The sequence below is a fragment of the Macrobrachium nipponense genome, chromosome 3 (assembly GCF_015104395.2).
Source record: "Macrobrachium nipponense isolate FS-2020 chromosome 3, ASM1510439v2, whole genome shotgun sequence".
Classification (NCBI taxonomy): domain Eukaryota; kingdom Metazoa; phylum Arthropoda; class Malacostraca; order Decapoda; family Palaemonidae; genus Macrobrachium; species Macrobrachium nipponense.
Window position 1 is genome coordinate 83,388,675 of NC_087202.1, and position 27,863 is coordinate 83,416,537.

At 38.5% G+C, this 27,863-nt stretch overlaps 1 long non-coding RNA gene across 4 annotated transcripts; it reads left to right on the plus strand.

Moving 5' to 3' along the window:
- The first annotated feature begins 224 nt into the window (after positions 1-224).
- LOC135221866 (uncharacterized) lies at positions 225-27,863 on the plus strand. Of its 4 annotated transcripts, none has more exons than XR_010316113.1 (4): positions 225-354; positions 3,795-3,879; positions 5,502-5,554; positions 23,884-27,863. It is a non-coding gene; the product is annotated as an uncharacterized LOC135221866 (long non-coding RNA). The 4 variants fall into 4 exon arrangements; XR_010316111.1 differs by lacking the exon at positions 225-354 and adding an exon at positions 363-567; XR_010316110.1 differs by lacking the exon at positions 5,502-5,554.

Consider the following 27,863-nt stretch of genomic DNA (forward strand, 5'->3'; position numbering starts at 1 on the left):
CTGCTCCGACCAATATACATATTCATAAAAAGCCATATTTGTATGATCACCGTAGAGGGGGCCTGAAAATTTGAAATGGCAAAAAAGTAAACACCGGATTTCAGAAAAGTAAGCTTTCAGGCTCTGGTTAGCATTAGATTTATGTAAATAATAAGATCAGAAGACTGCTTTGATTAATATATAAAGGATTTCATAAAAAGCCATATTTGTATGATCACCGCAGAGGAGCCAGAAATCGCAGTAAAGCGAACACTGGTAGCCGTGATCTAGAGATTAAATTTAGATCTGCCGCTGGGGGTCAGAGTCCCGAAGAAAGCCTCTGTAAACAATAAAGCCTCTTGGAAAATATCTTAGGTGAGCAAATTGCGTTCGAGTCACCCACTGTCAGAGTGATTTGAGTTTTGCAAATGGCGTAATATGCGTTGTTCTATCCCTTTTCCCTTCTATCTCCCAAATGGGGAAGGGATAGAAGGAAGAATTAGCAGCCTTTGCCGAGATCGAGGTCAGAGACGTTGTTTGCATCCTTTGACAGACGTCAACACAACGCGTTATTAGGCGTTGTTTATGGTAAATAATTTCATTAAATTAAGCTCTAAAATATTTTGAAACATAATATGAAGCAATTTCCAGATATTTTCGGTTTCTCTCAGGCATAGGTTTCGTTTTATACTACCCCATTGGCCGGGCAAGAAGCCTAAAATAGTACCTATGCTAGCTTTAGGTACTAGGGGGAAACATCAGTTCAGGCCAACCCTCATCACGGTGGACGGGTCTTATTCACTCGATATTTAATTGGTGAAACATGAATACAATTGCAACTCTAAGCATACCATTTAAAAGACTGAAGTTTCGTCAACATATTGTGATACTACCTACCTACCTAGCTAGCTAGGCAGTACCTAACGTATCCGATTTTGGGGTACCTAGAAATCTTAATATTAGGTAGCTCCGTTTAAGTTTTGATTACAAAAATTTATTTATACATTGAAGGAATAGGTTAATCTAAGGATGTTCTAAGGAAGAAGAAATTTGAAGGAATATTTCAAGGAGTTTATAGACTTACCTAGGTATTGGCGTTGAGACCTGTGGGTGTAGTAGAGAACAGAACTTGAATATTTGTACCTACAGAAACATTCTATACTAAGTCCTTCATGTTGTTGTCTGTTGTATCAGCTGCTTTTCTACCGAGCTGTTGATCTTACCTATGTTTGTTTGTTATGCAGTCTCTCATTGTCACGAGAAAACCACCACACCTACTACTGAATGACGTCACGTATAAACTCCACCCACAAAGTGACACTATTAGAGAATATCCGAAGTAGTCTAGATACCTAAGCAAATGTAAATTTTCTGTGAAGGAGAAGTAATTGCAGTTTTTTTAACTAGGTACTAGCCTAGTAATCACATGTATTTAATGTTACCAAGTCCTTTTTTTTTTCTATTGGCAAATAGGGTAAATGGCTGAGCGGCGACATAGTAGCGGCCACCAATCCTGGAAAGCAGCCACCTTCCTGAAAAAGTATACTTGAATTTGCTGCCATGAGCATCAGTCAAGAGCTGTGGTCTATCCAGGCAGCACACCGAGACCTCTACACTCCGCGTGAAATAAGTGTTTTCTCCTAAATTACGAAATAATGTCATAATTCAAGTGCTTTTTTGGGAAGTGGTCGCATTCCTAGAGAGGTGGCCACTATGTCGTTGCTCAGTCATTTACCGTACACTCTTATTTTCCCGAACTAAGTGCTAGTTGAACTGTTACGATGAGTGAATTACCAGGACCATCATCACATTCTAATTTTGTTGCCTAGGAAAGTTTCCTATTAGTGTTTGTGAAAACTGTTATGTGAATTACAGAGATTTTGCTCATTAGCTATATTATTATGGCCATAATAGAAAGACTCGTAGCTTTTGCCCAAAATCAGAGTTTTTAATTATGCTAAAATTTACCGTTAATAGTATTGGCGACTTTGAGTAATTACACCCTTTTCCCATCTGATAGTCATAGGGGGCCATCAGGGAGAATTGGGGATTTGGGATGGTGGGGCCTAAGAAAACGAGCAGTACTTATCTGAAAATATCTTCTCATTATTATGATTATAGTGTGAAATATGCTGTCAGTTGAGACTTGTAATGCACTGCTCATAAGTAAACAAGTTCCCAAGTCCGTAGAGCATTGTCTCTTATATACAAGCAGTCCCTGGTTTTTGGCAGACTCTGTTATTGGCGAACCAGTTTTATGGCGCTCTTCTAGTGCCATAAATTCGGCGGTTTATGGCGCCACTACAGCCCGAGTTCCGGTTATTGGTGCCATAAGGCTCTTTATGGCACCATGAGGCACCTTATGGCGCCAGAACATTCCTAACAGAGATACGATTATGGCGCTATAGATCGCTGAGTTTTGGTCAATGGCGGTTTTCGCTTATCAGCACCCCCTCGGTAACATAACCCCCACCGATAACCAGGTAATGCCTGTGATTGATTTTTCACTTACCTGTAGGACTAGGGGGCTGTCTTGGTGGTGGTGGAATGCCTCCCAGGTAAGGTCACTCACTCGTAGGTTGGGTTAGGTTAGGGTAGCACCCTAAAGATTAAGTTGGTGATCATATCCTTTGTTGTAATGCACACACCCCTAAAATATTGCTTATTTTTGGGACACCGATGTTTGTGGCGTGTTGTCCATTGTTTTGGGATGTGACTGTATCTTGATAGAAAAACCTACTTTTCTCATGGTTTTCGTACTGTTTTTTTATTGATGTGACCATAATTTCAGATAAGTATTGTTAATTTTTTTTAGCGCTCTTCACCTCTCAAAAAAACAAAAACACCTAGTTCCTGTATGTGATCATCTAGGATAAGGGTGTAATTACTTAATGCTAAATTTGAGCATAATCAATTAAAAATATAGAAAAATATTTTTTATTTTTTTGCAAACAAGAGATGGAGCTCTTTAGAGTTACCGATGTTAGAGTGGAATATAGAGTTAGGGGTCATCATGTATGGATAATGTTTATTTCTGGTCTGAACGTTAATAATGCTCAATTTTTTTTATTTTATCTTTAGAATCTTCATAAAAAAGAAAATATATTCTATATAAACAATTCTTGCAAAACAGTATTTTTTTTTTGAATATATAATATACTATATGTAAATGTAAATAATTAAGGATTCTTTCTAACTTTCAATTTTGTAAAATGCATTCAGGGATATTTGATCTGCTAGAGGCTAGTACTAGGCTAAACATGGCAAAATACATTGTACTCCAGTTTTTTTTTTTTTTTTTTTTTGTAGTAGGATAATTTGATGAGACTGGATTGAATGCATATTCAAGATTAATAATCCTTTTGATGAGGGCTTGCAGTAGGCTAATTGAATTGGGCCTATTTCCTATTAGTTACTATGTATGGCTGTCTGCCAACTGTACCTACTCCAAAGTGAACCACTTATTAGGCTAAAGTAGCCAAGTAGTATTATTTTGCTTCAAACCATTACTTGATATTGGTGTTTTTATACTTTGATGTTACTTCTCCTTAACATGATTAGCACCAAACTCGTACTAAAACCCATTGCAAATTTACTGTTACCGAGATAGTATTTACCTTCTGTTGTTTATGTTTTGCCTTTCCTTCCAGTGGGATTTGTACTGAATGTGGCACTCTTTGGAGTGGTGTTGATATAAAAGTAAAACTTTATAATGAAAGAAATGGATTTTTCCAGCCAAGTTAGGTAATATTAGTTTCGTAGCCTAGTTCTCTGTGCTAGCTTTATGAATGAAAATTTTTTTCTTTTTGATTCAGGTTGCAAGAGTCAGACATGCACTAATACATCCAGCTACCAATCAGCACTGAAGAATTCTGCCTACAGTATAAGTCTTATACTATGGTATGTTGCAGATCCATTTTATAATTTTAGGAAGAGATGTATGCTGCAATTTCTTACTTTGGACTTGAGGGTTGTGTTAAAAATACTGTAGTGTCATTTGAAAGTCTTTAATGATGATATAATAAGACTGATTAATTGTCTGTAACTGGAAGCACTTTGAAAAAGATTGAGAGTATAGTGTATACATTTTTTCTTAATGATAGGCACAAGTCTAATATTGAGAATATTTTTGATATGATAGTCAGAGATATTGCTCTGTGTACAGTATTTGTAAATGAATGGATGAAATCTTAAGCTGATCTGGATGCTTATGTCATAGGTATTGTGTATAAGTTAACAGAACATTACAGTCAAATGTTAAGGTTATAATTGTGAATTAAGTTTCAAATGTGTGCATGATATGACATGGTAGCTTTGTAAACTTGGTTCTATTTTTATATGTATTAGTATTGGACATTTATAGGCACTACACTTCTAATTAGATGAAAAAATGTTAAGTTTGCATATGATGTGTATGTAAAATTATGTAAGTTACAGGCTGGACGATATAAACAGTACAGTACTTCTCATGTATCTTCTCATGTATTGGGGCTTCAGTTTGTTTCCGATAAAAATTTTGTAAACAGATAAATACATTCTTAATAATAATTAACTTTTGAAGCATAATAAATTATTTGGTGTAATGGTTACTTTTAGGAAAACCAGATTCTGAATGAGCACAATATATAGCTTTATAATTCTGATTGCAGCAACAGTATATATTTGTATAGCACTGTAATAGAAAAATATGGAGTATAATTTTGTGGCAGAAGGTGAAGAGACCTCTGCAAAAGATACCTCCACAACCACCATCCTTACTTGCGATGAGTGTGGAAAGATTTTCACTCGAAATGATCACTTAAGTCGGCACAAATTGATTCATACTGGAAGGCGACCCTTTAGGTGTGATGAATGTGGTCGTGATTTCTCACGCAATGAACACCTGTTCCGCCACATGATGGTTCATACAGGAGACAAGCCTTACGAGTGTCATCAGTGTGATAAAAAGTTTTCAAGAAATGAGCACCTGAATCGGCATTTACTGACCCACACAGGTGATAAGCCATTCTATTGCCAGTACTGTGGAAAAGGCTTTTTCAGAAATGAAAAGCTGTTGAATCACATGAGGATTCATGAAAAATAATCCAGTACAAAGCAATTTGTGAAATATTTTTCTGTTTCATTTTGCTTCCAGCTTGTATGAGGCTTGAAGATTTAAAAGTACTATAATACTCCAGCCTCCTACTTGATTTTTTACTATTTAATTTTTATGCAAAGTGCGTGTGTTCAGCATGACATAAAAATCACTAGATATTAAGTTGTGGTTGATGGGCAGAGATTATTTAGAAAGTTCTTGGTAGTGCTTAGCATTATAACTAAGTATGGCTATTCGCTAGAGCTAAATTGGTTTTCTGTTCGTTAATGAAGTAAGGCTTCTTTTATATTTTTGTGAATGAAGTACCCTTATATTACATACAGTATAACATAAAATACTCTGTCCATTAGTATCCATAAGTACTGTACAGTTTTATAGTGGTTTAATACGTGTGTACTGTATAATGTTTCCTTATTTTTTGCACTAGCCTGTAAAGGGGAACAAGGGACTGCCGAGCTAGAGAGACTATGATTGTTTTAAGTAAGTTTTCAATACTTTTTCACTTTTTTATACAAATGTCTTTGATTTTGTAAAAATACACAGGTATAAGGTTCCTTGGGAATGTCACACACTTCATGGTAACGAGTAATGAGAGAAAAGCTTGTTCCTTGTATAGTAATACATAATTGCACAGGCTTAATGGTTCTGAGATTGTACTATATGTTAAATCAAATATACTTTCCAAAATTTCTTATTCGTATATTCAAAGGAACAGAGATTTGTCTTTTTTTCATATTGCTTTTTTGTATGCATTTGTTGAAGTTTTGTCAGGCTAGAACTTACCAGTGTTCAGAAAGAGCTTCGTGGTGGAAAATTGTTGGTATAGGGCATTGTCTTGTTTATTTGTCCAATAAATTTTGAGATTTATGAAGTCATGTAATGCTTCTCTAGTTATCCTGAGAAGCACTAATGATAGATACTGTTTTTTCATAGGGGCAACTTTGATTATCAATACATACTTTTAATTAAACCTGAGTTTGCAATTTCCATTTCTTTAGGAGTTTGAGTTTTTTTTGTTTGTCAGTTTTTTTTTGTCAGATTAGTAGAGCTGAGGGGGCTCAGTTTCTAAATTCTTTAGCTTTATCATGAGGGTTACAGGAGTGTAAGATGAAAAGATAGTCAAGTAATTTTTTTAGTATTGAAATATTCAATTGCAAGTTTCATATACCCTGGGACCTACTGATTGTAGAATATGCCAATGAACTATAAAAAATTCAGTACGTAGTTGCAGTTGTTTTTATAATTAATGTTGTAAAAGTAGAATACTTGAATCAAGTGGCAGTTTAGCCACATCTTGATTGTAACTTGTCATGATTTTTTAAAAAGCTGTTTTTGTCTCTCATCTTAGTGGGATTTTTAAAAAAGAAAAATTTAAATACTATAGTGACTTCTTTAACCTCTCCAAGTTTACCCCAAAGATCCTTCGCTGTGCTGTTTTAAAGGTATCATTTGGTACACTATGGCCACTTTTAATTAGCAAAAGTAGGTTATCTCTTCTCCTTTTAGGCAACTTCATTATACTTGCCAGGTCATTGCTTCCCATATTTGTGGAAGTGAGCAGTCCTCTTGTAGCTCAGTTTAGTGCTGTCTCTTTTACTTCACTGCCAAACTTTGTTGTCCTTGAATCCTGTTATTTTCACCTTTCAGGATGAGAGTATGACTTCTTTTAGGTTTTTTCCTTGCTGCCTTTAGCCATTTAATTATGCTTATTGTATACATACACCAAGATAATCTACATCTATAGCAAGATAATAAAATGATCCCACACAAAATACTGTATATAAGGTCCTAAAAGTAAATTCATTTGAGTTATTTGATTCGTAGAAGCCAACTGCTACTGCAGCTTTGTAATAATGAATTCCCATTTTGATGCTATTCTTTGTTCATCATTGTTATTATATTCTAGGCTGTGGTGTTGAGATTTTGAAAATTTATTGGGAAATGTTTGAATTGAGCAGTACATTACTTGAAGCCATAGAAAACCCATCAGAATTAGGATACGGATTTTTGTAGTTTTGAGAGGCCGACAGGTTATTGCATGAGCAAAATACTGATTATCAGTTTTGATAAACTTTCTTCATCTTTCATTGCATAGTCAGTATATAGATATATAAATATTTGTTTACAATTTGGAGAGAAAATTGTTGACATAGCTAATATTGATTATAGTATTATGCTGGGAAAAGCTTACCTTTAAGCGAGTATAACTACAGTGTAATATTGATTATAGTATTATGCTGGGAAAAGCTTACCTTTAAGAGAGCATAACTACAGTGTGTTTTCTTGTGAAAAATTAGTCATAATTTGCTACTTGCTTCATTTATAAGGAGCTATTTTAAAATGCATTTGCATTTTTTATTTTACAGTTTTATTAGATGGTTCAGTTAAAATATGTATTTTTTTAAATTGTGGAAATAAGTATTTGACTTTTATACATTTCTGTATACCACTGTAGCATCCTCCATGAGGGGTACTGAAAGATCAGTCTAGTCTAGTCAGACTCAGTACTAATTCCATTGTCAGTGCTGCTCTTTGGTTGCATTATTCTCTCTCGAGGTGGCTTTGTTTGGAATGAATCTACATGTGTTAATGATAGTTTGTCTCTGTACTGATAGGTGAGGAATTGTAAGCTATTCAAACAATAAAGTTTATTATGAAAATTTATGTAATGTCATAGTCTAATGCCATGAATCAATACTGAAAACTACTGTTTTGTTAATGGAGTTATTAGATAATTTTTTGGTATAGAATTGTTACAAAGGTTCTAAGACATTTACTGAACACAGAATATTGACAGATAAGTATTTCTAAATCACTAAGTGTGTTATTGAAATTTTTAAGCCATAACTTGGTAAAAGGCTTTGCAGGCTAGAATCTATCACTGTTAAATCTGCATAAAAGTGTGGAATGGTTTTGTTTGGTGTGTGCATGTGTTGCCTTTCATCAATCAGTATTCCATTAATCAAACTTATCATTTCATGAAACTTAGAAGAAACTATTTTCTTCTTGCTTCCTTTGATAAATGCTTAAGAAAAATTATTTTGCCATTTGTAAAGCAACATTTACAGTAGGGAGTTTTATAAGCTATACACCACATCTTGAGGATTTTTTGCTCTCTCAAAATAGGTTGGAATGCAGTTATTTTGTATTTTTGTACATGAACTTCCCTGACAGATATATACTTAGCTATAGTCTCCGACGTTCCCGACAGAATTTCAAATCTCGCGGCACACGCGACAGGTAGGTCAGGTGGTCTACCTTACCCGCCGCTGGGTGGCGGATGTACGAACCACTCCCGTAAGCTTGTCAGATTTTTCTCTGTCGCGGGAACGATAACAACTGTTGTCGGTTCCTCTCGATAGTTTTTCGATTCTCGCTTGCCTGGAGTTAATTTGGACTTCTTTTGGTGACGTATTCGCTTTGTTTGGCTTGGCATACGCTGATTGTGGACCGGTTTGATTTTGAGTTTGATTTTCTTTAATGATGTCTGATCTAGATTCGGTAGTTAAAACTTCTGTTTTGTTTAGGGTTTGCGTGAATGAAGGATGTAAGGTGAGGTTGCCGAAAGCTTCGGTAGACCCCCACACGGTTTGCATGAAATGCAGGGGGAATGAATATTCTTTTGCTAACCCTTGTAGTGAATGTAAGGGATTGAATGAAGAAGAATATAAGGCTCTCTCTTCTTATGTTAGGAAGTTGGAACGTGATAGAGTGCGTAAGGCTTCCTCTAGAAGTTCTAGCAGATCTAGAATGAGTGAGTTGGATGTGGATCCTAATAGTACTAACGTAGAATTAGAACCTTCTTCCCAAGTTGCAGCCCCGGCTCCCCGCACCGAAGCCGAAGATTCGCCTTCGGAGGCGGCAGCTCTGAAAGCCATGAATCGTTCTCTGGATCAGAAGATTCGTCAGTTGGAAGGTAAGGAGAGTGTTAGTGATAAGTGCAGTGTCCCCAGTGTTGTGGAGGGTGCGTCTGACCGGCTCCTTAGTGCCTCTAGGCCTAGACCTCTTCCAGACTCCCAGTTCCAGTGGAGTAGGAAAGTCGAAAGCCGCAGGAGGGCTAGGGAGAGCCCCCACCGGTCAGGCGTCCCCTCGGCAGATCCTGAAGTACGCTCCCAGGCTGCCTCGGATCGCTACAAGAAGGAGCTCCTACGCCAATGCTTCTCTTCGTCGTCTCCCTCTCCAAAGAGAGGTTGGAACTCCCCGGATGCGTCGCGCCCGTTGAAGAGGGCTTGGAAGGCTCCCTGCAGTCCTTTGGCTTCTAGTCCGGAGGTTTTCCCGGAAGAATCGTCGGTGGAGGCGAAGAAACCCAAGAAATCCTGTGATCGTTCTTCTTCTCGCGCTCCGCGCTCGGCGCCTGCTTCCGAGGAAGAACAAGAAGATTCTCCTACGAGAGTACTCGCGGGACTTCAAGCTCAGATCACGGCGCTAGCAGACTCTCTAGCAGTTAGATCACGTAGGAAGAAGGACGTTTCTCTTCCGATCAAGAGATCTAGGCGCCGCTCTTCAGAGGATCGTTCTCCTTCATATGGGGAGGTTTTGTATGAAGGGGGGGTGGGGGGCTCGCGTGAGCGCCCTCGCTCGCGTGAGCGCCCTCGCTCGCCTGGCTCTCTTTCGATTTCAAGGCGCCAAACATCGGTAGGACGCTCTATGGAGAAAGAAGTTTTTTCTCCAGATTGGATTCCCGCTTCCGGTAAGCGCACTGCACCTGCTCATCACGCGATTTCTTCAACTCCCTCGCGTGAGACTTCTCCTCAGCAGCCTCAAGATTCTAGAAAGCGCCCTTATACAAGTAGGCGTTCTTCTTCCAGATGTCACTCTCCTCGAGTGTCGGATCGTGACTTCTCTCCTGACAGGCATCTAGAGTCTGGTAGGAGTCGTGTGCATGATAGACGGCCTACTGTTAGCCGCTCCCCGCAAGGTAGGCGCCAAGAGCCTACTGCACATAGATCTCCTAGTAGGCGCTCGTCTCTTTTAAGGCGGCATACTCCTGATTATTCTCCTAGGGGCAGACAACAAGAGTCTTTCAAGCGCCCTTCTCCGTGTAGGCGCTCGCTCCCCGCTTCTAGGCGCACTTCTCCTGACCGTTTGTCTCTTGGTAGGCACCAGGAATCCCGGAAGCGCCTTTCTCCAAGTAGGCGCTCGTTAGTTTTGAAGCGCCCTTCTCCTGAATGTTACCCTCTTGTTATACGTCAAGAGTCTCGCAAGCAGCCTTCTCCTAGTAGGCGCATTTCGCCTTCCAGTCGAACTTCCGTTGATCGTACGCAACTGGACAGGTATGGAGAGCTGCGCAAGCGCTCTGCTCTCGATAGGCGCTCTTCTCCTGGCAGCCGCTCGCCTCAGGATAGGCGCATAGAGTATAGTAGGCGCTCGCCTCCTCGTAAGCGCCCTGTGGATATTTCCGAGGATTCTCGGAGTAGGAGCCCTACCTCTCCTTCGGCTGAGATTCCGTTTACCTCGAAGAGGGAGTCTCATCGTAGACATCCCAGATCTTCTCATCGTTCTCCAGTGGATGTGAACTCTTCTAAGAGAGGGCGTTCTCCAACCTCTCGCTCAACTCCTGCTAGGATCCCTTCGTCACCTAAGGATCTTCCGCGCTCGCCTCGACAGACGTCCTAGAAGGTTCGGATGAGGAACCGAACACTTCTGCTGCTGTCTCTTCTTACAAGAAGCTTACAGAGCTACTTTTACAAGTTTTTGGGGATTCCCTTACTCCTACGGCTCCTCCTTCTCCTCACTCACTTTTTCAACGGCGAAGACAGCGAAGAGTTCTTCTTGTGTGAGGATGAAGCCAACTCTTTCTATGAAGAAGGCACTGAGGAGTTTTGGTTCCTGGATGGCTTCCAAAGAAGAAGCGGGGAAGACGATGTTCGCTTTTCCTCCTTCGAAGTTATCAGGACGCGCTGGTTTCTGGTACGAAACAGGAGAGCCCTTAGGATTGGGTCTACCGTCTTCGGCTGATTCGGATTTTTCGGCGCTGGTAGATTCGACAAGGAGAACTGCCCTTAACTCTGCTAAGACGACTTGGGCAATGAATGAATTGGATCATTTGCTCAAAGGTATGTTTAGAGTGCTAGAAGTATTTAACTTCCTTGATTGGTCGTTGGGAGTCCTAGCCAAGAAAATTGAAGTGCCAGAGTCAATTTCGCCAGAAGATCTTATGTGTGTCTTGTCTTGTATGGACAAGTCGGTAAGAGACGGAGCGAGTGAAATCGCCTCCCTTTATGGGGCCGGGATCGTGAAGAAGAGGTCGGTTTATTGTTCCTTCTTAACGAAGTCGGTCTCCCATGCTCAGAGGTCTTCTTTGCTGTTTGCTCCTCTGTCGACTCAGTTGTTCCCGAAACATCGAGTGCAGGACATTTCGAGGTCACTTTCGGCCAAAGCCACCCAGGACCTTTTGGCACAGTCGGCAAGAAAACCTGAAAACCTTCGCCCTTCCTTCCCTACCAAGGCTAAGAAGGAAAAGGCAAGTGTTCGAGAACCCTTTCGAGGGGCATCTTCATCAAGAACCTCTACGTTTAGAGGTCGTAGACCTTCAAGAAGGGGTAAGACTTTCGCCAAGTCTGTTAAAGCCCCCAAATAACTTGCAAGTCCTTCAAACAACGGTGGGCGCCAGACTCTTAGAGTTTGCAGAAGTCTGGGCCCAAAAAGGGGCGGATCCTTGGACCCTTTCTATTTTGAGGAGAGGTTACCTCATCCCTTTCGTCGAAAGACCTCCCTTGACGACCATCCCAAGGGAACTGACGGCCAGGTACAGAGACCCCATCATGAATCAAGCTCTCCATCTAGCAGTAGATCAGATGCTGGAGAAGGGGGCTATCGAACTAGTGACAGACCATCATTCATCGGGCTTCTACAACCACCTTTTCCTAGTTCCGAAGTCCTCAGGGGGATGGAGACCGGTGTTGGATGTAAGCGCCCTGAACTTCTTCGTAGAAAAGAAGAAGTTCACGATGGAAACGCCTTCATCAGTGCTGGCAGCACTTCGTCCAGGGGACTGGATGGTTTCCTTGGATTTACAGGACGCTTACTTCCACGTACCGATCCATCCTTCCTCGAGGAAGTTTCTCAGATTCATGATGGGGGGGGGGGAAATTTTTCAGTTCAGGGCTCTGTGTTTCGGCCTCTCGACGGCCCCTCAAGTGTTCACGGGGATTTTGAGGAATGTGGCTCAATGGCTTCATTTGAAAGGGGTGAGGATATCCATGTACCTCGACGATTGGCTAATAAGGGCCAATTCAGAAGATCGTTGTTTGAAGGACTTACAAGTAACTTTAGAATTGACGAAGGCTTTGGGACTTCTAGTCAATTTCAAGAAGTCATCACTAATTCCCGAGCAAGAGTGTGTGTATCTCGGGATACAGATGAACTCTCTGAGTTTTCGGGCTTTTCCCTCGCAGGAAGGATAGCCCGAGGATTCGAGAGAGTAACAACCTTCTTAGGGAAAGAAGTATGCACAGTGAGGGAGTGGATGAGTCTGCTGGGGACGCTCTCCTCTCTGGAGCAATTCGTTTCCCTAGGAAGGTTGCACCTGAGACCGCTCCAATTCTTTCTTCATCGGAATTGGAGTCGTCGTTCTCAGGATTTGACGTTCTCCCTGTCGTTATCCCAGGACATCAAGAAACATCTCTTATGGTGGACAGATCCCAACCTCTTTGCGAAGGGACTGTCTCTTCAATCACAGACCCCCAACCTGGTGTTGTTCTCCGACGCGTCGGACATGGGGTGGGGTGCAACTCTGGGAACCAGCGAAGTGTCAGGTACCTGGGTGGGGGACCATTGGTAGCCTGGCATATCAACAGAAAGGAGTTGATGGCTGTGTGGTTGGCTCTGAAGGCTTTCGAGCCCAAAGTCAGAAGATCGGTAGTGCAGGTCAACGCGGACAACACTACAGCTCTGGCATATATCAGGAAACGGGGGGACGCATTCCTTCTCCCTGTACAAGACAGCAAGAGACCTTCTTCTGTGGGCAGAAGAAAGAGGAATCAAGCTTCTCACCAGGTTCGTGCAGGGAGAAAGGAATGTAAGAGCAGATCTCCTCAGCAGGAAAGATCAGGTCCTTCCCACAGAGTGGACCCTTCATCTGGATGTATGCCAGAGCCTGTGGAAGTTATGGGGCAGGCCACACATAGACCTCTTTGCCACGTCAAAGAACAAGAGGCTGGATCCTTACTGCTCTCCGATATCGGATCCAGAGGCAGTAGCAATAGATGCTCTTCTTCTAGACTGGAACGGACTCGACGTCTACGCGTTTCCCCCCTTCAAGATCCTGGGGCTAACCATCAAGAAGTTCGTAGAGTCCGATTCAACGAGAATGACCTTAATTGCTCCCTTTTGGCCGGCCCAAGAATGGTTCACAGAGGTACTGGAATGGTTGGTGGACCTTCCAAGATCGCTCCCGCTAAGGAGCGATCTACTCAGACAACCCCACTTCGACAGGTACCACAAAAATCTCCTCGCTCTCAGTCTGACTGGTTTCAGACTGTCCAAAGTTTGGTCAGAGCGAGAGGCTTTTCAGCAACAGCTGCTAAAGCAATCGCAAGAGCGAGGAGACCTTCCACCTTGCGTGTATACCAGTCAAAGTGGGATGTCTTCAGACGTTGGTGCAAGAGGAAGAACATTTCCTCTTCCAGTACCTCTGTGACCCAAATTGCGGATTTCCTTATTTTCCTCAAGGAAGAATGTCATCTGGTTGTGTCAACTATTAAGGGATACCGCAGTATGTTGGCGGCGGTATTTCGGCATAGAGGCTTAAATATATCCGATGATAAGGACCTGCATGATCTTATTAGATCATTTGAAACCATTAAGCGTCCTCATGTAGTACCGAACTGGAATCTAGACGTAGTTCTACAATTCCTTGGATCGTCTAGATTCGAACCTCCTGGCTTAGCCTCTTTCAAGGATCTGACGAAGAAGGCTATCTTCCTTTTGGCCCTAGCTACAGCTAAGAGAGTGAGTGAGCTCCAAGCTATTGAGGGCAATGTAGGGTTTAAGGAAGATTCTATGGTGTGTTCGTTTCTTCCAAGTTTCCTTGCAAAGAATGAAAACCCATCCCGCCCTTGGCCCAGGAGCTTTGAAGTTCGTAGTTTATCTTTTCTAGTAGGGGAAGAGCCTGAAAGAACTCTTTGCCCTATGAGAATTATGAAGTATTTCCTTAAGAGGAAGGAACAACTTAAGGCTAATCAAGATGTGCTTTGGTGCTCCGTAAAGGACCCCACTCGGCCCATGTCGAAGAATGCTCTTTCATTTTTTCTGAGAAGCCTTATTAGCAGAGCACATGTTGAGCCCTGGTAAGGAAGAAACATTTTAGACTACTGAAAGTGAAAGCTCACGAGGTGAGAGCCATCGCAACTTCGCTTGCATTCAGAAAAAATATGTCTGTGCGGAACTTGATGGAGGCGACTTTTTGGAGATGCCAATCGGTTTTTGCAAACCACTACCTACGTGATGTAAAAATCACATATGATAAATGCTTCGCCTTGGGTCCTTTCGTATCGGCGGATTCGGTGCTGGGGCAGGGAGCTGAAACTTATCCTGTGTAAATTTTTTATATGTTACCCTATATTTTATATTGTTGTTTTTTGGTTGTCTGAAAGAGGTTGCAGGAGGCACCTCTTTTTGTCGTAATATTAACCCTTTGTATTTTGGTTAGGTGGTCTGGTGGGTTTTGGCTCCTTGCAGAGGTAGTGGTAAGGATCTGTTAGGTAAGCGGACAAGGTCCCTCTAACAGCATCCGACTTGGATTCTACCACAATAGGGGATCACATTTTGAATTTTGGCCTAGCCTAACTCCTTTCTTTCTCTATAAAAATGAATAATCTACCCACCTGTACGCTTTCTCCAACTCCAGTACACTCCAGAAATCACCTTAAAACACCAGCACCACAAGACTTACGACCCAAAAAACAACTCCTACCAGACAGAGAGCTCTCCCCTACCAACCACACACCACCAACACGTGCTTTCTACTGCCCCGTGTTATTGTTTACATCCTGCCGACGCCGCCGCCATCTTGTCTATGACGTCACAGCCTATGACGTCACAACACAACTTAAATACATCAACAGACACCTTCTAGAATCTACCACATGTTGTCTATATATAGGACACCCACCATATTTCAACAATGCATAAAATACCCATAACAATTATACAATATATAATCACACTTATCTATACCCATAACAATTATACAATATATAATCACACTTATCTCTTTCTCCCTCCCCTCCGACTGTTTCCTAACCTAGTATTCCCCTCTTAATTTCCTTCGTCCTCCAACTCTTTACCCTCTACATAATTTCTCTAATACATTCCCCTGAAACTCCTGCTTTAGTTAATACATCAGCCACTTGCTCCTTTCCTTTTATCCATCTCACCTCCTTTATTTCCCCGGATTCAATGGTTTCCCTTATTGCAGCAATATCTATTTTTAATCTCTTGCTACTTACACCAGTGCTCGATTTGATGGCGGTCATTAGTGTTTTACTATCAGTGTTAACCAAGGCTTCTAAATTTCTCCCTCCTACTACCTCTTCCCACAAATGCTTGAAATATATCAATCCTTCTACAGCTTCCCCAACACTCAGGGCTTCAGCCTCAATGGTGGATTTTGCCACTCTCCTGGATTTCCTAGACTTCCACCATATGGGACTTCTCCTCTTCCCATCTGTCAAAGAAATAATATAACCCAGTTGAGTATGGCCATCTTCTATGTTTCCAAATGAAGCGTCTGCATAGGCTTCCCAATAAACCCTTTCTTTCTTCCTTCCATCTCACTTATTGTAACTTCGCCCATCATGCTCTTAGTTTTTCTCACAATTTTAATAAGTTTCTTCATATCCTGAGTTGTTCCTTCTTTAAATGCTTTACTTAATTCGCTAATATCATATGATATTTCTGGCATCGTGGTGTAGTGATACCCAATTCAGCTGTCCTACCACTGATCTGTACTCTGTTAACTCTTTTTGTTCTAGCACTCTATTACCCGTATATCTTCTAGCCTCTGGTTCTCTTATGGAATTTATATACTGCCACTGATTAAGGGAAAATCTATTCTCCTTCTGCTCTATTACTACTCCTATATACTTGAACCTTTTACTCTCTTGTTCTCCTACTTGCAATTTCCCTTTCAATCTCCCAATCGTTTCCTTTAAGAATCCTTCAGTTCCTCCGTAGCAAAAATCATCTACGTGTGTACACAAAATGCCTTCCAATTTATTGTTCTTTTTCCAAAAGAATATATTAGGTTCTAGTCTACTTCTCTCACCTTGAAGCTCCTTCACTACTTTCACCACTTTACAATACCATGCTTTTGCTGCATCCTTGAGCCCATAGACTGTTTTCTTCAACTTCCATAATCCCCTCCAACCATCTTCCCTTGGTGGCTTCAAGTACACTTCTCTTTGTATCTCGTCACCTTGTAAATATGCAGTTTTGACATCCAATGTATAACAATTTCAGTTTTTCACCTTATTATGGTTAGACAGAATTTTAAAATTTCAGCATTGCATGTGGGAGCATCCTTTTCCCACTCAGCCATTTCTTCTTCAAACCCTCTAGCTACCAATCTTGCTTTACATATCCTTCCCCCCCCTTTTATCTTTTCAGTTACTATCCATCTTGTAGATATAGCTTTTTGTCCAACATCATTTACCTCCTCATATACCTGGTTATCTCTCCAACTTAGAAGTTCTTTTTCTTTAGCTTCCATTATGCTTCTATTTTCAAATCCCAGCAACACCTCCTCTTCATCTTCAATTTTTTCTACCTGACTATAATCCCTCAAGTTAACCCACCCTTTGTCACCTGACTGTGAGTCTCGTATATTGTACGAATCAGCCCATGCTTGGCTTGATCTTTTTTCCTGCAAGACCTAAAATAGTCCATTCTTCTACTTGTCCTGTATCATTGTTTATAGCCCTAACTCTATTTTCCCCTTTTTGAATTTTGGTATCTCTTCCATTAACTCGCTTTCTATTGACCCACTTTGCCCGTTATCTTCCACTGTTTCCTCTATCACCTCTCTTTCTATAGTCTCTTCTGTGTCTGCATTCCTTCTCTCACCCATTATCTCCTCTCCTTCCAGCCAATCTACTTTCCCTTCATTTGGGCCATCTGACCTACCTTTCACCCCATGGGATTTATCTATTCTAGCCGATATCTCTTCTGTATCTGGTGATCGTCGTTGAATCCTTGTCACATGTATCCTAGCTACTTCTCTTAAAGAATCCCCATGTTTGACTATTATTGTTTTCCCCGATACTCCCACTACCTGAGCAGGTCCTCTCCATTCATTTTCATTTTCCCTCTTATAGAATACCTCATCTCCTACCACTGCTTCTTCAAATTTATGTTCTCTGATGTTTTTGTTTAGCGCTATTCTTATTTTATTACAGGACTCATTTTTTATAAATGCTTCTCTGGCCTTGTGCATTGCATTCAGTGTGTCCCTTACCATACCCTCTTCCATCCCTTTTTCTCTGCTTGCAGGACTAGAACTTTCTTCTCCTATTAGGTTAGGCAGTGAAGGGTTTTTTCCAAATACTAATTGGTTGGGAGAGAAACCTCCATTATTCATTAAACAGTTCCTAGCACTCACTACCCATTTCAAAGCTAGGGACCAATCTACTTCCTCTTCCTCCATCATCTTCCTTACACTTCCCTTGATCATGCCTACGGTCTTTTCACATAATCCGTTGCTCCACGGAGATTCTGATGCTGTGGCTAATACTTTAATATTCCATTTTTTCTGCCATCCTCCTTACTTTTTCATTTTGAAATTCTCCCCATTATCTGACAATATTTTGGAGGGTGCTCCAAATATAGCAAACCAGCACTCAAAAAGTATCTTTATTATAGTTTCTGGTTTCTTATCTTTTATCCAACAGGCCAGACAATATCTCGTTGCCATATCCACTATTACCAAGAACTTTCTCTCTTCTATCTCTCCCACATCCATCGCTACGACTTCATTGAACGTTTTACTCCAAGAAAAGCCTACTACCGGTTTGGCGGGGTTTCTTTTGTATTTTTTACAAACCTCACAATTTTTAATCAGTTCCGTTAGTAACTTTCTTATTTCCTCTTTTTCTTTTTCGATTAACCCATTACTCCATTGTGCTTCCTCTGTTAGCTTCCATATTTTATCTCCACTTCCATGACCAAACTGTAAATGTAATTTCTTCATTGTGTTCTTAATTTCCCTCGGATTCTTTCCCTTCCAACCCTCCAGTAATAATTCTTCTACCTTCCTCCTCCTTATAGGCACTCTTAAATGACCCTGTTCGTCTTCTCTTAACTCTACTTTCATTCCCCCTAATACTTCTACTATGACACAATTTTCTTTCAAATTTAGGGTCATACCCATTTTACTCATGGTTTGCTTACCTATCAGCCAGGGTATATCACCTTGCAGAATTTCCGTCTTCAAATAAAACTTTCTGTTTTTTAGTATCACAGGTATTTCTATTATTCCTCTGGACTTATAAGATGTCTCACCAAAATTAAACACTTTATTAGACTCTGTCCTAGTGTCCCTCATTCTCCTCAACTCTTCCTGACTCAAATCCATGACAATACGTGCTAGTCACAATTCCCCGCAAACTGTTGATTTACACCCTGTGTCCAAAATTGCATCAACCACCTCCCATGATGCTTCCACTATTTTATTAACTTCTCCTACATAAACCTCTTCTTCTTCTGTCCCATTTTCTGTTTTTACCTTATTTTCTTCTAGTCTTGTTTCAGTTTTCTTCCTATTATGAAAATTCTGAGGACAATCCCTAGCCCAATGCCATTCTGAGCTGCATATTGCACATACTGTTACCTTCCCTTCTTTGTTTATAGGATTTCTACCACCCCTTCCTCGGTTCCATCTTCCCCGATATCTTTGGTTTTGTCCTCCCTCTCCCAGAACTGGCATTGCCTTCTGACGAACCCCACCATTCCCGTTCCTCTTTAGTCCCTAATCCCTCAAATAGTCTTTTCATTGTTTGCGACACTGTTCCGTACTCTAGCTTTTCTTGCCCACAAGCCGATAATACCATTTGTTTTTGATTTTCCGTGAGATTTGCTTGCTCTATTACATGATACCCCTTGACTTCGCCTTCAAGCGCGCCTTTCCCCATTGCTCTTTCACACTCAAGATGCTGCCTTCTCGTATCTAATTAAATAGTCCGCCATATTTTCACTAGATTCTCTTCTTATTAGAAGGTATCTTTTTATTCTACCGTAATTCTCCATTACCGAGTCTTTTAGATAGGCTTTATCTAGTTTCTCTAGGATTAACTTTGGACCCTCTGTACCAGTAAGTTTATCTTTATCTAATGCTTCCACTAGCTCTCGGGCTTTCCCTTTTAAGCTCATTCTCATTTCTATCGCCGGGTATTTTGTATCTTCTCCATACAACAATAGCCAATCTTCGGCTTGACCTTTCCATTCTTTGTATTCTTCTTGTATCCCGCTAAACCTAGGACATTCCCTTCTCCATCTAGTAGTCTCCCTTTGTTCACTGTCGGATCCAGGCATCTTTGATCAACCACGCTCTGCTACCAGTTTGAATTTTGGCCTAGCCTAACTCCTTTCTTTCTCTATAAAAATGAATAATCTACCCACCTGTACGCTTTCTCCAACTCCAGTACACTCCAGAAATCACCTTAAAACACCAGCACCACAAGACTTACGACCCAAAAAACAACTCCTACCAGACAGAGAGCTCTCCCCTACCAACCACACACCACCAACACGTGCTTTCTACTGCCCCGTGTTATTGTTTACATCCTGCCGACGCCGCCACCATCTTGTCTATGACGTCACAGCCTATGACGTCACAACACAACTTAAATACATCAACAGACACCTTCTAGAATCTACCACATGTTGTCTATATATAGGACACCCACCATATTTCAACAATGCATAAAATACCCATAACAATTATACAATATATAATCACACTTATCTATACCCATAACAATTATACAATATATAATCACACATATCCCAGTGGTAGATCCGAGAGTCTTTCAGCATCAGGTCACGTCCTAGCTGTAGTTCTCCAGGCAATGCAGACTCAGAGATAGTATCTATGAAGTCTTCATCCTGAAAAGGTGAGAACCAAGGTTTTTATATCCTACAACATTAGTTGTTTCCCATCTTACCTGTATTATTGAGCTGTCTCTTACCCTCCACCAAGGGTGCCAATCAGCTAAGTATATATCTGTCAGGGAAGTTCATGTACAAAAATGATATTGTTAAACTACAATAAAGTTTTGTACATACTTACCTGGCAGATATATACGATTAATGGCCCACCCAGCCTCCCCTCAGGAGACAGGTGGAAGAGAAAAATCTGACAAGCTTACGGGAGTGGTTCGTACATCCGCCACCCAGCGGCGGGTAAGGTAGACCACCTGACCTACCTGTCGCGTGTGCCGCGAGATTTGAAATTCTGTCGGGAACGTCGGAGACTATAGCTAAGTATATATCTGCCAGGTAAGTATGTACAAAACTTTATTGTAGTTTAACAATATCATTTTCCAAGTCAGAATAAGTGGGAAAAGGTGTAAAAAGGCTCTTATTAACTTTCAAATAACGTATCATATAGATTTATTTTGTCATTCTACTTGCAAGCTTTTTAGGTTCAGTATTTATTTACACCTATGCAAAAAGTCTAAGTAAATACATGAAGCTTATGAATCTAATTCATTCCTAGCGTCTGATGATGAAAAACCAGGTTTATTTTAGTTCTTGACTAAGGAAATGTTATCAACTCTTGTAATTATTGTGAAGATTGTGAATCTGATGTATGTCATTGGCATATTTTACATATTTAAAATATTTATAAAATCATGCATGTGGATCATCCAGAATGAAAATGGTAAAGAGATAGAATAATTTTAAGTATACGTATAACTTTTTGAATAATTTTAAATATCATCTATCACTTTCCTTTTTCAAAGATGAAAATTATTACATGAGCATATAATACAGGATGCAGTGATTAATGATGAATGTTGCTTATGCATTCTTCATAGTACAGAGACCAAGAGATGCTTATATGTAATAAATTCAAACATCCAAAGAACAAAATTCTTCTTATCAATGTGATGCTGTAGACTAGCAAAATTCATGATATTGGCAGTGTGGTAAGGTTATCAATAGACACAATTACAATAGTATTTTTGTCACACATTTGTCTTATTAATTAATAACTTATTTTCTATTTTGCTCTGAATTACCATTTCATTTGTTTAAAAACTTGAAAATATTTGCGTACAGAAACTTTTGAGTAGTATTCAACTATTCTGGGTCATTGTTATGAAGGATTAGTGATGACTGATTCATGTTTATTCAGGCAAGGCTGTGGTTTGGATTACCATAAAATTATTTGTTGGACAACTCCCATTATATATCAAAAGAGAATTTTTATTGTAATTATTATTCAGGACAGATGTTTTTCTTTGACTTCCAAGATGAACATGGTAGTTTTGAGAAAGTTGGATGCTTCTCAGTACAAACCATTGCTTTATGTAGTCTTCATTAGTTTGAAGTGGGTGTTCTGTTACACATTTAGTGAAAAGACTTGCTGTCCCAAGGAGTGAGAGTTGTCTAGCTCAAGTCTGATAAGATGTTTGTATGGTGTTTTTACGTTGCATGGAAGCAATGGTTATTCAGCAACGGGACTAGTCTGATAAGAGCCTCATGTTTGTCACCCTTCCTGTTCAGTTGAAACTCGTTTCTTTAATTGATGCATTTTTGTGCAGTTGTATTGGAAGGAGTGGGACATCTTCAAGAGGTAACAGTTTTTATGGCAAACATACAACTTTTTTTGCCTAGGTAGTCAGGACATTTGTTTGTTTGTTTGTATGGTGTTTTTCCGTTGCATGGAACCAGTGGTTATTCAGCAACGGGACCAATGGCTTTATGTGACTTCTGACACATCAGGACATTGTTGGTCATGTCCATCTTTCTTAAATCCTTTTGTCTATCCATCCCATTTTGCATAGTATATGTACTGCAGATGTTTTCTGAAGGTCATTGTTATTATTAGATAGTTTGTCAGGAAACTGTTGAAAAGATAACATCGGTAAACTTTATGAAATGTTCATCTTGGTGAGAGCATTTCAGTTATGCTGAAATTTGACCTTGACCTCATGTTTAATGATTTGGTAGTTCCTCATTATCTTGAGCAGTGTGAAGGATGTACGTATAGAAAGATGCTGCTGGATACACAAATAATCTCTGCCAAAATATGACGACTTTGACCCTTTATATGGCATTGACCTGTCATTTCTTATCTTGTGCTTAGCCCATTATTTTGTATATTGTGAAGGAGTGAAAGATAACCGTCATATAGGTGCATACACAAATACAACTTGGTGATTTAATTATACTTGCCAAAATCTGATTACTTTAGACCTCATTTTTTTGTTATTGTGCTATTCGGGAAGTTTTCTTGAACAACACAAAAAATGTTTTTATACAACTGCTTACACAGGTTTGTTTGTGTGACCTTGATTTTTTGCATTACAATACCTAGACCTAACAATTCTTAGTTTTGCCTTAAGATTTTTTTATTGTTTTTGAAGGATGATTTCATATAACTGCATAAACAGATATACCTTTGCAAGAACAATTTAAATGTGCCAACATAAGTAGATCTTGACCTCACATGTCTTGATTTTGCATTAAGATAATTTTTTTGAACACCATGAAGGATAGATAACTGCTCAATGGCTTCTTGTCACAAACTTAGTAACCATGCTAAAATGTTATGAAAGGGATCTTATGTAGAATAAAAGAGGAAGTTAACCAAAATAGGCATAGATAGTGTTTACCATTGGTTCTCGTCGTAAGGTGTAAAATTATAGAAATTTTATAGGAAGGAAGGAGTTAAAATGCTTGAGAAACCTTTTTCTTTTTTGTAGGTAATTACAATGTGAATGAGTGATAAAGAAAAAAATGTGATTTGGGTGAGATGATGTTATATTGGGAATGAATAGAGTTCAGGGTGATCAGATTCAGCAATTAAAGAATTAATATGGCTGTGACAGGTTTTTGTATGGTGTAATTTTGAGAAGTACTATATATAACAATAGTAGTAAAGACAAGTACCAAGTTGAAAATAAAATGCAGTTAAGCAATAAGTCCTACTTATGAAAAACAGGAAATTTCATTTAAATGCTCCTTAATAGGACAATTTTGGGGGGTTTAAAAGCTTTTTAAAATGATTTTGATGCCCTAAATACAAGTTTTATTAGAGTTTATTAAATGGGCAGTCTGTTATTTCTTTTTAGTGTTTTTCTTTTCATAGCCTAAGTTTAATGACTTTCTCTAAATCATAAAGAAATGAAAAACAAAATATAATAGACTGTTTTTATGAAGGCAAAGCTGCTGTATTGACAATTTTCCATTACATAATTGAAATGTATGTAGACAGCTTCTAGACTTTCAGGCTTGGACAAATAATATCAAGACAGCAAAGACATGGGCCTGTCGTGAAATACAGTAGTATATGTAACTAGTTATGTTCATAATTAGAAGAAAATTTGCATAGGACTTTACTAATTCCATTTAGTAACTATATTAAAATTAGGCATTGGATTTAGTGCAGTAAATATTTTGGAAATAATATTTTATTTGTTTTGGAATAATATAGCATAAAATAATTTGCCTTTATCAGACTTTGAAACATTGAAATATGTACACTTCTTTCCAATAATCATAATAACAAAGTGCTCTTGTTAGGCAACACATGCTCACTCATTTTTTTTCTAATGTTTTGTCTTCCTCTTTGTTCGATGCAGGTTTAGCACAACCAAGTCTGTGTAAACTTCATCAGCGCCCGACAGTTCTACCTGCTAAATAAGTGGTAAATGTACAACTTGTGATTTGGAAATACTAAAGAATATTAGATAAAGGTTTACTTAATCTTGGACTTTAATAAAGGGAGTCATGTAAGAATTTGCTAGCACCAGAAATACGTAATGAAAACTAAACTGCAAACAGTAATTCAGTGAGTTATTGTAATGACTGAAAAAGAACATATGCCAGGGCTTATGTGTAATCTTTGTAATGATAAAATTTGCTATGTTAATGGCTGTTTCAGTGCTGTATAACTTCTCTTGTCAGTAAAGTATGTTCAGTAGGGTTAATTAACATTATGTATTTATAATATTCTGAATAAGGGAAATTCTGCACTGTTCTTCACTACATTACTTAAAAATTTGCCTCAGTATGGTATTTAGAATATGGCTTTGAACTGAAGATAAACATACCATTAATATGAATTCTGTTTTTAACTTCTAGGCATAGTGTGTTATTACATAAATTTATGAAAGTTTTTGGCTAAATAATGATGGAAATATACAAGCCATACTTTATCTGGAAGTGTGCTCCATAAAATGTTATACAGTAATCAGTATTTAACAATCTTAACTGTCTTGAAAAAACAAAAGAAAAATGGAGGCTCCTACTACCATTGAGGAAAATGCTATGGCAGTGAAGACTGAAGATAAAGAGACACAAATGAGAATGCAACCAAAATCAAATCCTGTGAGATGTGAAGTATGTAGTAAACTTTTTGCCCAGAGTCATCACTTGAAACGTCACATGGTTGTACACTCTCGCAGCAGGCCTTATACTTGCACTGAATGTGGCCAGACCTTTAAGCGCAATGAACACCTAGGTCGCCACATGATGATCCATGTCGGAGATAGGCCTTATGGGTGTTATGTCTGTCAGAAAGAGTTTTCAAGAAGAGAACACTTGAGCCGTCATATGTTCACCCACACTGATGAGAAACCCTTTTATTGTGAGGAGTGTGGAAAGGGATTCATTCGCAAGGAGAAACTTCATAACCACATGAGGTCACATGCAACGAGTCAGTTGCAGAAGACCATTTTGACAGCTCATGCAGCAGCTCATGTGGCTGTGGCTGCTCATGTGGCATCTCATGATAGCAGTCAAATACAGAAGTGAATCTAGGTGAACTGATAGCAGTGGAAGTGAAAAACTATTCTTGGAAGTTATATCTTCATGCAGTGATCATTTATATACACAAAGTAGGATAGGTTTCATAAAACAATGATACAAGGAAAAAAAGGAACTGGACAATAAAGTTCCCACTAAAGGAGCGGGGAAAACTGGCTGTCCATTTTGATTCTAGTTGGACATTTCTTATTTTGAAATATTAAGTGGAAACTCCCCAAGTTACAGAAGTGAATGAAGGCTATGTATGAAAAATATAGTACAATAAATTAAATTGTAAATGAGGTTAAATTCATAAGTATTAAAAGTTATTTCTCACCTGCTTTTTAAATCTCTATGTAAATATAGCGAAAACTATCCAGTTCAGTAAGGTTAAAGCTACAACTACATGCAACTATGAGTCTTGACATTCGTTGTTTCCTATTCTAGGTAGTTTTGCTTGTAATTTTACCATGTCTAGAGAGAGACCCACTGTATACAATCCTGTACAGAATGTTTATTCCCTAAAGTGGCAAAAACAAGAATTTTAATTTGTGGGTGGGATGCAAGGAATGGAATTTATATAGTAAATGATTTTCAAACAGTTTTTATCCAATAATTTACCTTTCAGGTAGATGGAATTTGGACAGGAGTTTTATTTATTGTACTTGTATTGTAAATTTTTCTAGTTAACCCTGTGAGAATTATGTTGAACTGTGTTCTTTGGCAACTATATAGCTATGGATACTAATATGGGATGATGTATATAATGGTGATAAGAAAATATATACATTGTTGTATAACTCACGGGGATAGTAACTAGGTACTCTGTTGTTTGCTACTTGTTTATCAGCTTACGACATTGAACCATGGCAGATCAAGTGATCTTTGTTAGCAGGTTTTAGCTATATGTAAAGTCACAGTAAATTGAAGTGTCTGGAAATATTAAATTGAAGCTGATAAGATAAAAAATTGTCCTGTAGCTTAATTTTAAGCTGACAAAAAAAGCTGTTGCCCTTTTCGAGATAGCAAGGTATGGTATGGATTACAGTATTTTTAATAAATTGCTTATCAGTCTAAAAAAAAAATGACGAGTCTCTTGGAAGATATTTTTAAAATATGTTTACTGATAATTATGTTATAGTTTTGGCTTGTTTTCTTACACAGTATATTTAACGAATAATTGTATATTTAACATTTCATTCAAGAATGTTTGTAGGCTTTGTTGCACAATTTTTTTATTATGTGCATAAATAAATTTATAGTGAGGTAAAATTCACAATGAAATACATGCTATAAAACTTGTGCATTAAAATTATATATACGTATACAAAAACTAAATGATTTCCTCCAACTACTGTGGACTTGTTCACTAAAATAAGGTGTATCAAATAACTGAGGAAGCAAAGCAGAGTAAGAAGTCAAAAGTAAAAGCAAACATTACAAAACATGAAATTGTAATCAGGCTGTTCGAACATTGTTATTCCAATATTGTATGAGACCTCGATGGAAGAAACCTGGACTCTTCTGCTAATTAGTCAATAAAAGTTGATTTGCTTTTAAAACAGTTGAGTTTTGAAAAAATGTAAGACTAGAAATATTTCTAGTTATTTTTTCTCTTATAATGGCATTCTCAAATTACCCAAGTTTCCATAAAAGGTATTATTTAATATATTCTTAAATTAAGTGTAGTTTTGTAGCCTGGCACCCCTGGGAAAGTACTATATAATATGTACCATATACATAACAGAATTTTAAAATGTTGAAGTATAGATAAATACCCTGATGGAACTACCAGATGATGTATTGAAGGCACCCTTATCACCCTTATTATTACATTAAATAATACCTTTCATGGAACCTGGGGTGCTGTTGAGAATACATTATAAGTCAAGAAATATGCAAATGTACTAGTATTCGTAACTTCAAAGTTTCTATTTTTTTACATTCTTTAAAAAAATCAAACTACTGTATCACTTTAGAAAAAAATTACCTTGTTGACTTAGTGGAAGACTCCAGGTTTGTCCAGTGTCGGTGGCCTTGTAGAATTTTATAATTGACAAGTCACATGGAGATTACCAATTTCATTTTTGAAATGTTTGCTTTTAGTTTTCTTGCTTTACTGTGTTTCTTGAGTTGTCTGTTAGATCTCATTTTTGTAGTTGGGTGAAAGCTGTAAGTTTTGATTTATATTATATATTTTTTAATAAATAAGAAGTTATATAACATTTATTTCATTATAGATCTTACCTCACATTTATGAGAAGTAAGACAGTACTTTAATATTTAATAATTTTATAGCTCTTAAGTTGTGGCATGTGTTGTTTCTGAATGTCACAAAAGAGTCCTGGTGAGGAAAAAAAAACCTAAAAACTTCATTTTAAGTAATCCTGTTTATAATTGCCATTGCAGATGTTCAGTTCAGTCCTGTTTTTTTAACCTTCATAGATTTATATTCTTTTGCAGTTATTTTTAAAATGCTTATAGTATTTCACCCCAAGTTGAGTTGCAAGTGGGGTCATGAACTTTGATTGGTATGCTAGATTTTAAAATCCATGTAGTATTTCATTTTCTGTCAAGTGGAATAGTAAATTTTCAAGGAATAAAATTAAAATGCAGTTCATTACTTGTCTTTCAAAAACATCTAGAAATAGGATGCAAACAGTTCATATTAACTATGAGAATAATTGGTGTCTCCTCAGACACCAACATTGTAGCTATATTTGATTTACTGTTGTATATCATAGAATTATAACCATTATTATAAGAAACATCTGTATTAAATGTTATGAATAAAATATAGTAGTACAGAACATAA